Raw genomic sequence first — 16,422 nt, 5'->3', positions numbered from 1 at the left:
CGCTACCGAGTCAGAGAACAGAGGACAAGTCACCCGTCCCGGGAATGAGGCGCCTGGCCGTCAGCTGTGTGAGGAAAACAGTAAGATAATCGTCCAGACCTCACAGCTGGAAAGCAGGCCTGTTCTCTCACCGCCCAATGAGCACCATCTTGGCCCTGGCTCTTTCCAGAGTCCCACGGAAGCTTCTCACCTTCCAGAAAACCTGCCCTTCTACAACCGTCCAGTGGTACCAACTGAGCACCTGGCTGGGAGGCAAGGAACTCGCCTGTGCGGTTCGCTCGCTCTCCCCAAAGCAGTCTGGGACCCTCCCCGCCATGAGGCAGAGGCCAGAGGCGGGAACCCAGCCGTCCCTGAACCTGAGAAGCTCCCTGCCCACCCCCAGGACCCCTCGGGGACATTGACCCTTTGAAGAATGGCCAATACAGCTCCATTCTTGTAAAGGCCCAACAGCTGGGAGGAGAATGAGGGGAGGCCGATGGAAAGAGGAGACCAACTTACGTGCATGGGGGGAGGAAGGGGACTTGCTTCCGGGAATGGGGACCAGTGTTGAGTCCAGGGGGGTGCGGAGGCCAGCCTGGGGGAGAAGGCGCCGCCGGTGCTGCTCCTGCCCTCCGCATCGTCTTCCGGGACCCCCTGCGGCACAAAGCCCAGGCACCCACAGAGCTCTATCTACGGCCCGATCTCGTGGCCACCAAGCTCAATTCCATCAGCTCAGCACTTCTGCAGAAAGGGGGTTGTTCTGCTTACGCACCTCTTTCCACAGGTCATCGTGCCCACTCCCCCTCTTCCGGGGTCCTCTCTCCTCCTGTTTTCCTTTTGGGGCCCGTGTCGTCTCAAACACCTCTCGAGAAACTCAACTGTGGCTCTGTTCTGAGCATCACAGCCCTGACCCCGAGTCCCAGAGAAATCTGGAGCCCGAGGCCCAGTGAGCATGCGTGCGGGAGGGGAGCCCACCCGCCCCGCTTCCGAGAGCCATGTGGGCCCCGTGGGGCTGCCATGCCGTCCGGAAGGGCTTCTCCCCACGCAGGACTGGGCTCAAGTTGGCCCCATGCTGAAGCCACCCCCCAGCACAGGCCAGGACGGACACAGTCAGCCATAAATTGTTGACCTGCCCCTCTTTCCTGTCCGGCCTCGCGCCGTGGCCCTAAAGACTCTTCCCCCGACGCTGGAGAACAGAATGTGCTTGGCTGGAGACCTGGGTGTCATAAATTGCTAATAACAGATTCTCAATCTGAAAAACAAAATCACAGAAAGCCTGGCCCTTCCTTTCTGCTCCTCTCATCCTCCTGCAAGGCCAAGAAGAGAAAGAAACGCCTTCTCTCACCACAGAGTGGGAATCAATTCTTCCCCTCCCCGGGACCCCCAGGGGATCAGTCTCCTCATCTGCCTCGCCCTTCTCGGGTACAAAAGCCAGGCCTGAAGGAGCCTGTTCTGGGAATGCCTGTTTCCCAACATCTGCTTCTGTCTCTAACTTTTATCCTTATATTAGCTGAGCACCTGCTAAGTGGTAAGCACTGTGCACCAGGTAGGAAGGTGCCCTATCTGCAGATGAGGGGTGATGCTGGGGAGCAGCGGGGGTCTGGGCCATGCTACAAGCAGTGGTGTTGAGAGTGGCCCAGCCCTCTGGGCTCACCCCAGGGAGACCCCCAGCCAGACCAGGAAGGCTGACTCTGTTCCCATTCTCCTCTGCCTGAGAGCCATCTGGGGGGACATGGGACAGGGGTGGGGAGGCGAAGACAACAGCAAAAGCCAGAAGCTGCCATCTTTGGAAAGAACAGTAGTAGAAGACAAATCTGAATGTTCCCAGGGAGAGATTATAAACTTGTGTTCAGGGCAGAGGTTACATGCAAACCGTATGTAAATACGTACATGGTCCCTGGACAGACCCACGTGTCTGCTGCTCTTTCGGCCTCTGCTCTGACCCAGGCAGTCTCCAGGTTACCTGACCACCTCTCCAAGGGCATCTCAGACCTTTGTCCCCAATCCCATCTCCCTGCACCTGTGCACCGCCTTCGCTCCCAGCCTCCCCTCACCTGAGCAGCAGTAGGAGGGCAGAGGAGGAGACAAGGCAGGGGCGGAATGCCCCACAGCCCAAGTGGGAGGTGAGGGAGGCCAGGTGGAGCCTGATAGCCTCTGCCAAGGCTGACATCCTTCCAGATCTGGTCTTGGGATGGGTTCCCTGTGACGTCAGGAGACCCCATGGGCTCCAGACATTGATCGATGCCCCCGTCCCTCCCCTTCCTCAAAACTAGTGCCAGGAGGCCAGGAGGCTCCACGGCAAGATCTCAGAGTGAGTTTCCACTGGAGTCTGCACCAGGTCAGACATGCCACACAGACCAGCCTTGTCCCCACAGCCCCACATCCAGAGTGGGGCTAGGAGACCCCACCATTTGGATGAGTCCCCGTCCCTAAAGTTCAGATTCCTCATCCACAAAAAAGGTTCCTCAGGCACCCGAAGGTAAGCCACCCGCAAAGAGACACAGAAGGCGGGCTGTGACACAGCGTCTGCCTCCACATGTGGATTCTGAAACCGCACCACAGGATCCCAGGGTGGCTGTCATTGTCCTCATCTGACTCTTCCTCGCCTTCTCCCAGGAGGGGTCAACACAGGCCTTCCCAAGTTGCAGACAGGAGAAGTGAGGTTCCGAGATGAAGTGACAGGCCCGAGGGCACAAGGGCAGGAGCAAGGAGGGCCTCGCTGCCTGCCCACCCACCCTCAAACCTCAAACATCGGCGTGGGCGTCAGAGGGAGAAGTGAGCGGGGCCCCGGAGGGCCTGTCCCTGACAGAAAGGCAGGACAAGGGCCCCACTGCCTGATCCGTAGGGAGCCACAGCCCCTGTGCAGCTGGGTAACCCCTCCAGCCCAGCAGGCCTGGATGGGACCCGGGAAACCTACCCCAAGCGCTTGGGGTCCTGGGCGTCTGGGCCTGACTGATCTACCCAGGAAAGAGGCAGCCTGGCCATGTCCAACTTGACAACCATAGAAGGAAGATGACAGACTGACATTTCCACATGACAGATACAGAAACCAAAGTCCAAAAAAGCTTATGACCTGGACAAGACAGAGAGTGATCCTAACCGTTTCCTTTACTATGCAACTGCTGGGCCTCAGCACGTTTTTCTGGAATCCTCCCAACAGGTTACCATAGGGGACACACTATTACCCCATTTTACAGATAAGAAGAATGCAGCTCTAAGAAATTGGGCAAACAGCCTGATATCGAGACTCAACATCCCAAAACTTCAATTCTAGACCCTTCTGACTATACGACTCCCTGGTACTTTCACTGAACACTATCCTGCTTCCAAACTGAAGAATGTTCTAGAGTGAGACTGAAGTTACTCATGACGTATTGGTATGGGGAGGAGGAGGAAGGAGGAGATAAAGTGATGACCAGAACTGGCACCTGATCCTTCAACAAGCTGGGGATGGATGAGCCCAAACTCCTTTGCCTGCCATGTAGGCCACTCTCTGCCTGGCCCAGGCCACCCCCTCCCCACCAGCTGCCATCCCCACACACCTATAATGCAGGCCCAGACACGCGCTTTCATACCGCTGGGCTCTCTGGCTAGAAAGTCCTTCCTACATTCTTGACCAGAGAACTCCTACACCTCCCTCTAAGCCCCACTCCAATATTGCCCTTTCTCTAAAACTTACTCCCTGATCATCCTAGAAGAGTCAACTGCTCCTCCGGGGAATGCCAGTTTTTGGACATCCCTGGTCTCTGATCCTTGATCGGAATCCCAATTCCTCAGCCTTGGGCTGGATTTGAGCCCCAGGGACAGGGACAGTAATAGCCTTCTCTAAAATAGCCCTCCCTAGACAACCCTAGCCCTCCCTAGAGCACACTAGGCATCTCTTCACACACCTGATGATCACACAGTCCCACCAGGCAGCAACTCTTATCACCCTCACCACACAGATCAGGACTGAGCCTCAGACAGGCTAAGTTACCTGCCCCGGACCACACAGGCAGTCTGGCTCCAGGGTCTGCCTGCCCGTGCTGGTCCTGTAGGACTCCTCCTTGCCTCCCCATCCCTAGTGCAGTGCCTGGTATGTGGTATGTGCTCAGTAAAGGTTTATTTCATCAAAAGGTGTGCAGGGAGGAGGGTTCCCACCCCCCTTCCAGCCCCAAAACACACCTGGAATTCTTTTTTTTAAGGGGGGGGGGTGCGCCTGGGTGGCTCAGTGGGTTAAGCCTCTGCCTTCAGCTCAGGTCACGATCCTGGAGTCCTGGGCCGCGCATCGGGCTCTCTGCTTGGCGGGGAGCCTGCTTCCCCCTCTCTCTGTCTGCCTCTCTGCCTACTTGTGATCTCTGTGTCGAATAAAATAAAATGTTTAAAAAAAAAAGAGAGAGAGAGAGAGAGAGAGAGGGAACTCGAGCATGGAAGGTGGGGAGGGAGGGAGAGAGGGCGAGAGAGAATCCCAACAGGCTCCCTGCCCAGTGTAGAGCCCAACGTGGGGCTCGATCCTACAACCCTGAGATCATGAGCTACACCAAAACTCAGAGTCGGGTGCCCAACAGACTGAGCTGCCCAGAAGCCCCCCACCTCACCCAGAATTCTTGGGTCCAGGGCTCCCTATTTCCAGCCCCACCCTCCATCACTCTAACATTCAGCGCTTCTTTCTTCCAGAAACCTCCAGGTGCTTTTCCTGTTTCCCATCCATTTCCTGAGTGCCTCAGCAGGGGCGAGGCATCTTGCTGTCTTTCCAGTGGGAAACTGAGACCCACAGAGGCCTCCTGGCCAGGGGAATCTGTTCAGAGGCAGGTCTCTTGCCTACGGGGCTGGTGCCTTGTGTGGACTGGTTTTACCTCTGCCTCAAGCAAGAAAAAACAAGCACCAAGTTGCAAGGGTGGCGGGGGAGGGGAGGGTTTGGAGGTCAGCACCTGCCCTTCCCTGCGTGCCAGCACCCCCCCCCCCCTGACCTGGCCACTGGTCTCTGGCTGGGCCTGAGAGGCGAGGAGGGGGGGCTGTTCCCCTGGGGCTAGAGAGGAGGAGACAAGGGGCCCTTTGTGTCTGCAGAGCTCCTGAGACACCTGTTCTCCCTCCTGCCTGCCTGTGGCCTCCCTCCCTCCTGGCCAGCCTGTGTGCGGCCTTGTTTATCCTACGGGCCTGGCAGCCAGGCCTAGCCTGCTCCCAGCGTGGGGCTCCGACAGCCCCTGCCAGCACCTGCCCGGTCCTGGCAGCCCCAGGGGCTGCAGGCCAAGCACAATCCCCCTGCTGTTGACACAGTTGTTGATTTTCAGGAGGGCAGGGAAGGCCGGGAGAGGAGGGGAGAAGCAGCAAAGGCATTTAACGCCAGCCTGGCTAATTTGCAGTTGGTCCTAGCAATCCTGTCCCCAGCTGCCTGGGAGAGGCTTGGGCCTCCAACCCTGGGGCTGCCTGGACCACACACCACAGTGTGCCAGAGTCCCACTCAACCCCGCAGGACCACACCGCAGGCAGCTCTGCACTCCCTCCATGCGTGTCAGCATACCCCCATGCTGGCACACACGACTCAAAGCTGGGCAAGGCCTTTGGGTGCCAGAGCCCCCAGCCCCCCCGTCTTCAAGGGCCTACCCCTGCCTCCAAAGTCATGAGGCACCCTCAGTCCTTGGCAAGGGGCGGCAGGACTGTCTGACAAGCCTTTGGAGACCCAGGGAGGGCCCCAGGAAGACGTAACGGAATCTGCCCTTATAACTCTCTGACCTGTTCTCCAGGAACGATCTCCTCCTCACCCTCTGGATCTTTAGGTTTACTCTTACAGGGAGCCCTCCCTGACTGCCCAACTTTGGATGCGGTATCTTCCTTGGTCTTCTCAAAGCAATACACACTACACCGGGCACCTCCCCATCTCCACTTCCGTCAGGATGGACTGATGACTTACTTCCCTTCACCTTCCTCACTGCTGTGTCGGGAGGCTGGGCTGGTCTCAGCCCCCACGTAGCAGGGCGCTCTTAGCAGGGCCCATCTGCGAGGCAGGTGCTCCCTACAGACCCAGTGCCTGGTCCCCACAGGCCCGAACATCCACTCCACCTTCACCCCAAGCTCCCCAACGGACAGGCACCTCCTACATGAACAAGGCCCTATGGCTGGTTGAAAGGCTTTGGGAATGACCCACAAGCCCGTGAACTTAGACCAGCAAATCTGCTTCACCAGTGATCTCCTTAGAGATCAAAGAATGGGATCTTGAAGGACAGGGATGGGTAAGTTTTGCACCTGAAAGGGGGAGAGAGGAGGGCAAGGGTGAAAGGAAGACCCTGCAGGCTGCTGTTAGGCCAGGTAGGAACTCCCCTGTCTCCTCCCCAGGCAGCCTTCCCTGCCCCTTCCCTTCTGGAGCTCCTAAACCCATCAGGAGGTCCCTCACACCTGTGGCCACCTGTCCCAACAGGACATGGGTGATAGCAGTTGAGCTCCACACACCTTCACTAAACTGCCCACCACACGCACACTCACACCCACACCCTCCCCTCAATTCTGTTTCCCCAAACTCCAAGTCAATCAATGTCCAGAAAGGGGTAACAAAGAGCCCAATCACTTCCAAATTTGGGGTGTCATGTTGAGGAGAATGGATCTCAGGCCAGACAGAGCTGGTAGACAGAAGGTAACTTACATTATGGAAACCATAGTTCCCTGATGTTCTGAGCCGGTTCCAACAGGGTCACCATGTACAGCTGTGCAGACTGTACACTGCACAACACTAAGAACCCCATTCATCCAGACTTGTATACTTATCACAACTCAGATGGCCATTAAGATCATCCCTTGACTTCCTCACATACCAAAGAGAAAAGTTCTGCTACCCTCCTCTAGTCCTGGCAAGAATGGACACAGATTTCCTTCCTGTTCTTTGACGTGTTTCTTGGCTTGGCTAAGGTACCTTGAGTGAAGGCTGAGTCCATCACCCCAACTAAGAGGAGAGGTCTCCCTCTCCCTGCCCCACTAACCTCAGCGAGAGGACCCCCTGACTCTACCACTCTTTCCCTTCCCACTCTGCTCTTTCTCCAGCCCCTCGCCCTGGCTAGACTCCCCAGCATCACCCACTCCCAGGGAGAGGGTATGGCTGCAGGCCCATGCTCCCAGAGACACAGCAGCAGGCAATAGAGTTTACAGAGAGCAAAAGGACGGAAGGAGAGTCACTACCCACTGGCCTGTCCCTTCCCCAGGTAGAATGGAATTGAAACCCCAATCTTGTCGGCACCTGAGGCTCTGCAGAATTGGAGGTCATGGAGGAGGAGAGAGAGGAGGGCCTTCCTCTTGCTCTCCTGGGCCTTCCAGTCCATTCTCTCCTTTCCTTCTGGATGTTGGTCTCATGTCCTGGGTCTTCCTGAGGTTCTCAGAGGCTTTGAAGGGCTGACCAAGGTCTCTAGAACGCAGCACCCCCAGCCCAGCTGCTGACGAACAAACGCACGCATGCGCACATACACACACGCACATAGGCACGGCAGGCCCTTTCCAACCAGCCAGGGAAAGGGGAGCCGAGCCAACAGGAGGAACTGCAGGGGCCGGAGGGGCCACTCCCTCTGCTTTCAATACCTCCCTATTCATTCTCCAATCCCCTCACCCCACCTGCCTCTGAGAGCCAGGCTGTATCTGTACCCAGACCTCCTTTCAGCCCCTCCCCATGAAATTTTTCTTGGCCCCTCCTTGCCTGTCCTTCCCCACGGAACCTTCAGGGACAGGCCTGGAACCAAAGCCTCCCGGGGAGATAGGAACTACTTCAGCTCCTTCAGTGGGGCTGGGGGTGGTTTCCAAAGCTTGGCACCCCACAGACAGAAAGCTCCTCTCCCTCCTTTCTGAAGAGGGCACAGGGCCTGCCTTGTGTAACTTGTGTGGCCAGGCAAGAGTTAACTCTTTGGAGTCAGAGTGAGGGCAGCTCAAGGCAGGATTTACTCCCTTTGCTGCCTCCTGCCAGGTGCCAGCGCGAACAGGAAGACCTGGGCCAGGGAGCACTGGCCCACCCGACTGCCGACTGTCCAGCCTCCTGGGAGTCTCCTCATACTCCCACTACTCCTCCTCCTGCCAGGGACCCCTCTATCTGCAGAATATTCTAGCATGGGTCCCCATTCCTCCCTGCCAGAGAAACACTGAGCTTTCTGTTGCTCTGCGTGGCAGTTCTAGATATGTTTTAAATACTTTCCGTTCTGCTTACAAAAGTAATGCACATTGTTGTACTACTTTGGGGAACGACAGAAACACAGAAATAACAACAGAAATACGAGCCATAATTTTAAAAAGAAGAGAGTGGAGGCGCTTGGGTGGCTCAGTGGATTAAGCCTCTGCCTTCAGCTCAGGTCATGATCCCAGGGTCCTGGGATTGCCCCAGTCAGGGCTCTCTGCTCAGCAGGGAGCCTGCTTCCACCTCTCTGCCTGCTTCTCAGCCTACTTGTGATCTCTATCAAATAAATAAATAAATCTTTAAAGAGAGAGAGAGAGAGGGAAAAAAGTCAACAAAGGGTGTCAATCTTTACCGCCATCCCCCCTCCCCGGCCTCTGGCTACCAGAGCTGTCTGGCCTGCTCCCACTGGCCTCTAATGCCCCCCCATCTTGGACTTTTAAGGAAATCCCCCCACCCTGGCTGGTCTTTCAAATGGCAGGACCTGAACCCCCCGAATGGGCAGCGAGGCTCATCTCCAGTGCCAAGAAGCAGGACCTGGCCCTTAGGTGCACCCCCTCCCTTTGTGGGGGGAAGGGAGGCGGCCTGGACCAAGGCCCTCTGGGAACGGGTTCTAACCCCATCCTGTCCCACAGGCTGCACATTCCATTCTGAGTCAAGTAGGGGGCGGGGACTGGGGGAGGTGAGGCCGAGGGGAGGAGAACAGTCTGGCCTCCTCTGGGGCGGATCCCCCAGGGAGCTCCAGGCCTGGCAGCGATCGGACCTAAACCACTGGGGGGGGTGGGGGGGTAGCCCAAGGATTCTGGCCCATTCTGTGATTCCTTCCCGTTCTCCTCTCCTCAAACCAAAACACCGAAACCCTGCCTTGGACATGTCCCCAAAAAATACAGGGGACAATGTGGGGTAACACTAAACCTCTCCCCAACTCCCAACCTGGCCACAATTCCAGGGATGCTTTTGGGGCTTCAGGCCAAGGCCATTTATATGCTAAGGTGGAGAACTGAATTCAGGTTTGATGGTACTCCTATGGCTTCCCACAGTCACCAAGCAGTCTAGTAGTCTAGATAGTAGCATCAGCTACTATCTGAGCAGCGGATGCTATTTAGGAAAATAGGGGGAAGCTGTATAGTTCGTTCCCACTTCCTCCTCTACCACCCCAAACACACCTCTCTCCTCAAAACACACTACGGGGGGTGCCTGCGCAACTCAGTGGGTTAAGGCCTCCGCTTTCAGCTCAGGTCATGATCCCAGGGTCCTGGGATGGAGCCCCACATCGGGCTCTGCTCAGCGGGGAGCCTGCTTCCCCCTCTCTCTCTGCCTGCCTCTCTGCCTACTTGTGATCTCTCTCTGTCAAATAAATAAATAAAATCTTAAAAAAAAAAAAAAACAAACACACACTACGGGACACCTCAACCTTCCGGCACACATCTCAGCCCCAGCTGCTTGCTCCCCCAGCTCAACCCCGTCCCCATCCCCATGTGCATTGGCTGTAAGATGCCAGGCCACACACACAGCACGTCCTGGGCCAAGCCCAGGCCTTGGATTTGCCTGCCGATGACCCCGCGAGGAGATGGGGAAACCCCAGCCACTTCCTCCTCACCTCACAGCCTCTTGGAGGTCTGACCACTGTCCCTGTCCCATGTCTGGATCCAACTAGAGCCTTACCGACAACACCCAGTCAGGGGACGGCGCTGGGCAAGGCCAGGGCCACAGGGGCCCAGGTTCCTCACAAATGAGGTGGGTCACAGGAGCGCAGAGGGTCTTCCTAAATAAAGCAGGGGCAGGAGAGCCAAGAACATGCCTGGAGTAGCAAGGTAACTGCCAGGTTCTATGCTGTAGGCCAGGCAGGGCAGACAAAACCCTTGTCCTAGGCAAGTCCCAGGGGCCTTAACCACCATGAAGCTTGAGCAGGAATGGCCTCGGGGGTCTCCGGCAGGCCTGACCGGACACACTAGCCCACTGCAGCCACTCTTAGGAGGAAGTCACCATGTCAGCACTGCTCAGAGACTATTTGAATTTTGTAAAGGAACAGAGTCCCATCCGACCAGAGAAGCAAGCAGAGGCTGAAGGTGGCCCTGCCAAGCCTGCCTGCAACAGACTTCCTAAAGCAAGGCTTCCCAAGGAGCTGGAAGGAGGACTCCAAGGAAGAGGCAGCCAAAATGGAGGTGGCCAAGAAAAGACCCCATCCAGGACATGCCCTCCTGCCTGGGAGCAGGGAGACAGGAAGTTGACAGGAGCGCTGAAAGCCATCTTCCATGAGTCCGGGTCCCCTGCCTGGCACTGTGACAGCCTTCCCGGCTAACACAGCCAGGTTCCAGAAAGGAGGCTAGCAAAGGGTGAGGACTGCAGCGAGTTTGGACAGGAGCGAGCCCTCTTAAGCAAACACTGAGCACAAAAAATAATTCCCATTCAAAGCACGATCTGCTGTGGGCCTGGCTGGGCCCTCCCAGCAAAGTCCTTTTCAAAGGCTCCCCTTCACCTCTGAATGTGGCTGGGGGAGGGGCCCGCAGGCCCAGTGGCATTTGAATTCCACTCCTTCCAGAGGCTTCCTGGTGACCTACTGGAAGCTACCCAGTAAGGTCAATCTCAAAGCATCCCCAGAGAGGAGGAAACCTATGGAGAGCATCAACGGCTCAAAGGCAGGAACAGGCCTCTTAAGGCAATGCTGCTCTGGCAACAGCACACCCAGACCCACGCCATTCACAGGGCACCGCTGTGGACTTAAGCGGATGTGAGCCTCCTCAGCAGGAAGAGGTTGAGCTTAAGTACTGTTGCTGTTGTCCCATTTCACAGATGGGAAAAAAGAGGCTCAGAGCTGTTAAGTGATGAAAACCTCTCCCAGCTCTAACTCCTTACTGGATACATCATGTTGTCCTCTATCTGCTAATTATCAGAGCAACAAAATGTTCAGGCAGCAACCCCCCCAACTAAGGAAAGAGGGGGCAGGGATGAAGCTGAACCACCAGATGCTTTCAAAGCCAAGGAAGCACTGAAATCGCCCTTCACTTGTACTGACCCCCAACATTCCTGGTAACAAAATCCAAGTTGGGGATAGAATGCCCTCTCTAGATTAGTGAGACCCTCTGGCTCCATTTCCAGAACAATCTCCCTTCGGCCCACCCTACCTCCATTCTGAATCCAATAGGCCTCCTGGCTAGCTCTTCTGTTCCTGCTGCCCCTCAAAGTACCCTCTATTAGCAGCCAAAGTGACCTCACTTTTTCCCACTTATTAAGGCCATTCATGACCATTGTAGAAGACTGGAAGAATCAAAAGAAGAAGGAAATAAAAATCACCCATTGCCCAGCATCTGGAATCAGCTCTGTAAACATTTCCAGGCAGCCTAGGTCTTCTCTTCATGTATACATGCACGGGGGCACACGCACATGCACACGCACACGCACGATCATCTGTACAAAATTAGTACCACGCATAGAACTTCATCTAGGGTTTTACTCCCTTTATCATATTCATATTCCAAATTATAAGCTATTCCTTCTTTACCTACACTTTTTGGGATCCGGTGGGTTTTTTTGTTTGTTTGTTTCGGCATAGTTCAAAGATGTACAAGGCACTCCGTTCCGCAGGACAAAAGGGTGCAGAGTGAAAACACCGCATTTCCTCCATCCCGACCCATCCCTCAGCCGCCGTTTCCCTCCCCTGGGGCACTCTGATTACCTGTTTCTTATATACTAAATCATCTTTTTAAAATCATCCATCAGGGGCGCCTGGGTGGCTCAGTGGTTTAGGCCTCTGCCTTCGGCTCAGGTCATGATCTCAGGGTCCTGGGATCGAGCCCCGCATCGCTCTCTGCTCAGCGGGGAGCCTGTTTCCCCCTTTCTCTCTGCCTGCCTCTCTGCCTACTTGTGATCTCTCTCTATCAAATAAATAAATAAAAATCTTTTAAAAAAAATAAATAAAAAATTTAAAAAAAAATAAAAAAATAAAATCGTCCATCAGATCAAGTCACTCCCCTCCGTAAAATTCTCCAGTGGTTTCCCCATCACACTGGCCATCTAATCAAGCTCCAGAACACTGCTCCCAGGCCCCGGGTAACCAGGCTCCGGCCCTCCCCTCCGGATTTCCTCTAGGCACACTGCCGTTACCAAACCACGATCTGGCCTCAGGGATTTTTCATTCCCTCCGCATGGAATCCTTTCTTCCAGGCTTTGTGCAGCAGGCTCCTTCTCCTAGTCCAGGCCTCCACTGGCCTCCTGTCTCCGATCATCTCTGCCTGCCTCCATGCCCCCACCCTGTGTCACAGCACCATGCTGTATTTCTACTGCATGACCTATGGTTACTTATTTCAAGTTATTTATTCCACTAGAAAGAAGGTTCCCTGAGGGCGGGCATGCTACCTGTCTTGTTCACCCCTAAAATCATGCTGCCTAGCACGGGGCCTGGCACATAATAAACGTGCCAACACATTTCCGTGAGAGACACGAATGGGGGGGGGTGTCTGCAATGCTGGTTCTCATCACTGAAAACAGCCCAGCAGCAGGAACTCCAAGCACCAATCTCCTGGCCACCCTCCCCAGTGCCCGGGGTGGGAGCCAGAGAATCAGATCAAAGGAAAGAGGAGCCCATGGTCGGAGGCAGTACCCACCTGTTCTTCCCCACTATCACCCAGCTCATCCCTAACCGCTGCCTTTGCCGAGTCTGGAAACACAGAAGGAGCCTGTGACAAACCCAATTTCCTAGAAAATACTCGAACTGCAAGTGGGAAGTTGAAGTTTTTCGCTTCCCGTCTCCCCAGGCGGCCTGGATTTTCCAGGTTCCCAAGTGAGCGCCAGCAGCAGGTGACATGGAGGGCACCGAGGGAGCAGAGCTCCCTTAAGGAACTGCCTCAGCCGGTCCCACCTGGTGCCCCCACCCCCACCTACTCCTTCCCCAAGGGGCCGCAGACACCTGGGCTCCTCTCTCCAGAAATTCACCCAGCCCCAGAGACGCAAATGCGCATCCAATCCTGAGCCAGCAGCCCCAGCCAGGACACTCCGGGGAAACACTCCCAGAGAGGCTTCCTTCCTGGGGCCTGATTTCCACTGAGAGAAGACTGCAGGTGGGCCAAGATTGATTTTTAAGAATGAGGGAAAGGAGGGAGTAAAGTGCCTTTCACAAAAACTGTGAAATAATGGGGGGAGGGGGTGGCAGTGATGAAAGATTTCCCAAGATGGATCTACTGCAAGGAGTAGAGAGATCTGCGAAGCCAAAATCAGGAAAGGGTGGTAAGAAGTGTGAGGTTTCTACCTTGCCAGAAGTGGATAATTGTTACAACTGATTAAAGGAGGACACTCCTGAAGTGTCCTTCTGGTCAGTTAATAATGGCAATAACAGCGAACATTTCTCCAGCACTTAACTATGTGCCAGGCACAGTTCTATGAGCAAACTGAGACACCGAGCAGTAAGGCCGAATTGCTCAAGATCATGTCGCCAGTGGCAGAATCGAAGATCTACCTTCAGAGCCCTGGCTCTTAACCACAAAGCTTTATGTGGCTTTCAGCGGCCCCAGGGCGGGGGAGAGGGAGGGATCCCAAACCATTTCCCCTTAATTGAACATTCGACGTCAGTTTCAAGGATGTGCACACAATTCTGCCAGTTCTGCATACGGGAAAATCTGGGAGAGTTAAAGTGCTCGCCCAAGCTGATGCTGCCCGCGGCAGGGGAATCAGAACCAAAATGTGCGGAACCTCAGCTTGTGGAGCACCACTTCCTAAGGGAGCACGATGTACACCCGGATCTCGAAACTCCGCCCAGAGCAGCAGCATCTCCTCTGGCTCTGACCAGACCCCCGCGCCAGAGCCAGCGCCGAGGCGCCCTGCCCGGAAATTCCCACAGAGTCACAGCGAACTTCCCAGGAAAACTCCTCGGCTTCCTCCTAGCCCCAGTCACGGGGGCAGCTGCCAAGAGCGCCGCTGGAGTCCTTGCAGCTGCCGTCGGCCCTCCAGGGCGGGAGCCGCCGCTCGTGCGCTCGGGGTCCTCCCGGAAAGGTCCAGGGCTGAAGTTCAAAATTCACTTCCCGCCCAGGCCCGGCTCGCGGCCCCGCCCGGGGCTCTCCGGCAGCCCCCACGCTCTCGCCCTCCCCAACCCCAGATAAGTAATGGAGCCCCCGCCGCCTGGAAGGCCAGTCCCGCAGCCGGGAAAATACCGCGGGCGATCCTTGCGCGTCTGGGGACTCGCAGCAGCCGAAGCGCGAGCGCGCGTGCACACACACACACACACACACACACACGTGTGTGTGTGCGCGCGCGTGTGCGTGTCACAGAAGCCGGCGCGCACACGTGTGTACATGTACGTGTGTGTGTGTGTGTGTGTGTGTGTGTCTGTTTACGTACAGAACGCGCGGGGTGGGAAAACAATGGCGAGCCGCTGGGAACCGAGCTACCGGCCCCCTCCCCACCTCCCCGCCTCCCTACCCCCAGGCAAGATTTGCTTTGCAGCGAAATCGGGATGCAGAGAGATTCACCTCCGACTGCAAAGGCGGGAGGTGGGGGTGGTAAGGAGGAGGATAGGGTGGGAGGTGGGAGGGGGTGAAGCAGGAGCGGCCGGAGCAGAAAACAAACAGGATGCAGCGCCCGGCGGGTCCGCTGGGGTGCGAACCTGGCAGGGTGGAAAGGACTGCGTGGCCGGCCCCCGGCACCGCACCAGCCGGGGATGGGGGGGATCCATCTGCGTCTGGGCGCCGGCACCCGAGCCGCACACGCGGGGCGCGCACGGGTCGCCCCAGCTTCCCGTTGGGAAATCCTAGAACTGGGCGCCTAGAAATACTGATGAGAAAGCCCTCGTGCCCCCGGCCCGCCGGCGAGGGGTGGAGGGGGTGCAAACACCCCAAGGCCGGCTAGCGTGGTGCGCACACAGACACACACATCCCCCCCACCCCACCCCACCCCACGGCCTTACCGGTCTGCCACCCCTCTGCACAAGGACCCGGGTCGGCCCGCGAGGAGCCGCCACTGGCCGGCGTCGTTGGGGGGGGGGGGCAGGTAGGGGGTCCGTTTCCTTCTCAAAAAACTTTGCAAAGGACGAAAACTCGCAGAGATGAGAGCCGGTGTGTGCCCAGAAACACCGGGGCGGGAATGTCAAACTTCGCAGGGCTGGGGAGAGGGGCGCAGAGGCGTGCTGCGGGAGCCAAGGGGAGCACTTACTACTCAGCCAGGCGCTGGGCTCCGGGCTCCGCGCTCCTGCTCCGGCTCCTCCTCCGAACGGGTCCTCGCGGCTGGCAGCCCGGACTTCCCGCTCACATGCCCCAGCGGCAACGCGGCTGACCGGCGCGCAGGGCTGGGGCGGCTGCGTTGGGAGCAGGCACGCCCCCCGCCGTGGGCCGGGGAGTCGCTCGGGACTCGTGGCCACCCTGGGTCCGCGCCCCACCGCCGGCCGCAGTCCCGGGCGTAGAGCTCGGTTCCGGCCGGGCGGCGCCCTCCGCCGAGCCAGGCCGCTCTCTGCACTCTGCCCTCTGCCCTCTGCTTGCGGCCGTCTCCCTGCCTTCCGCGGTCCTGCTCCCTGACTCGCCCGGACGCGGCGCCGGCCCGCCCGCCCGGCTCTCCCGCTCCGCGCCTCGGCTCGGTCCCGAACCAGGGCCTCGGCGGCCGGCCGCTGCACCCCGGGCTCAGACCTGGGCTCGCCGCTCCTGGGCCGGGGCTCCAGGACCCGCCACTTGCACAGTTCAGTTCGAGCCGGGACCGGGAGCAGGGCGCTCGCAGCTCGGTGCTGCGAGGCGACTCCACAGCCTCAGAGGAGAAAGAGGGAGGGAGACAGAGAGCGGGCAGGGGGAGGAGGAAGGAGGAAGGGTGGGGAGATGGAGAAGGAGGGAGGGACAGAGAGTTCCCTCCTCCTCCCTGCAGCCAGGTCCATCCCGGCATCCACAGCTGGAAACCTCGGTTGGGAATGGGAAGGGGAGAGCAGCGGGGTGCGGGTGAGAAGAGAAGAAAAAGGTGGATTCTGCCCACTCTCACCGCCCAGGTATGAGGGTCGCTGCCGAGAATCTCCGCCCCTTGGAGCAAGACCCAAGAAGTTGTCTGTCTAGCTCCCGGCCTCCTGACCCTCCAGACGGGCATGATGGAGAGTTTCCGACCCTATGCAGAACCTCATCCTACCTGAAGCTAGACCGCTTCCTAGTGCCTCACACCACTCTCTCGGGTGTTGTTTCCCTGAGCCTGTTCTAGATGAAGGCGTGGGTTCCTTTAATTCGGGGTGTTCCTTAAAGGCCATGGAGGGCACTCGGTGTGAGGACAGGGATCAGAGTCTGGGGTGCGGGGGTTGTTATCTGAACTGGGTCTCAGGAAGTAGGTGAAAGGAGGGGCAGTGGTGAAGCTGAGGATAAGACACAGAC

The 16,422-nt window shown here is 57.3% G+C and overlaps 1 protein-coding gene across 2 annotated transcripts in view; it reads right to left on the bottom strand.

Moving 5' to 3' along the window:
- SOX13 (SRY-box transcription factor 13) overlaps positions 1-15,819 on the bottom strand; it is a 45,221-nt gene extending 29,402 nt beyond the window's left edge. For both annotated transcript variants that reach the window (XM_044267667.1, XM_044267668.1), the window contains exon 1: positions 15,239-15,819. The gene's annotated coding sequence lies outside the window, so the exon portion shown is untranslated. The remainder of the gene's footprint in view (positions 1-15,238) is intronic.
- Between the last annotated feature and the right edge of the window lie 603 nt (positions 15,820-16,422).

The sequence above is a fragment of the Neovison vison genome, chromosome 10, assembly GCF_020171115.1.
Source record: "Neovison vison isolate M4711 chromosome 10, ASM_NN_V1, whole genome shotgun sequence".
Lineage (NCBI taxonomy): Eukaryota > Metazoa > Chordata > Mammalia > Carnivora > Mustelidae > Neogale > Neogale vison.
The sequence above is the reverse complement of the archived record's forward strand: the minus strand, read 5'-3'. Positions and strand labels throughout refer to the sequence as shown.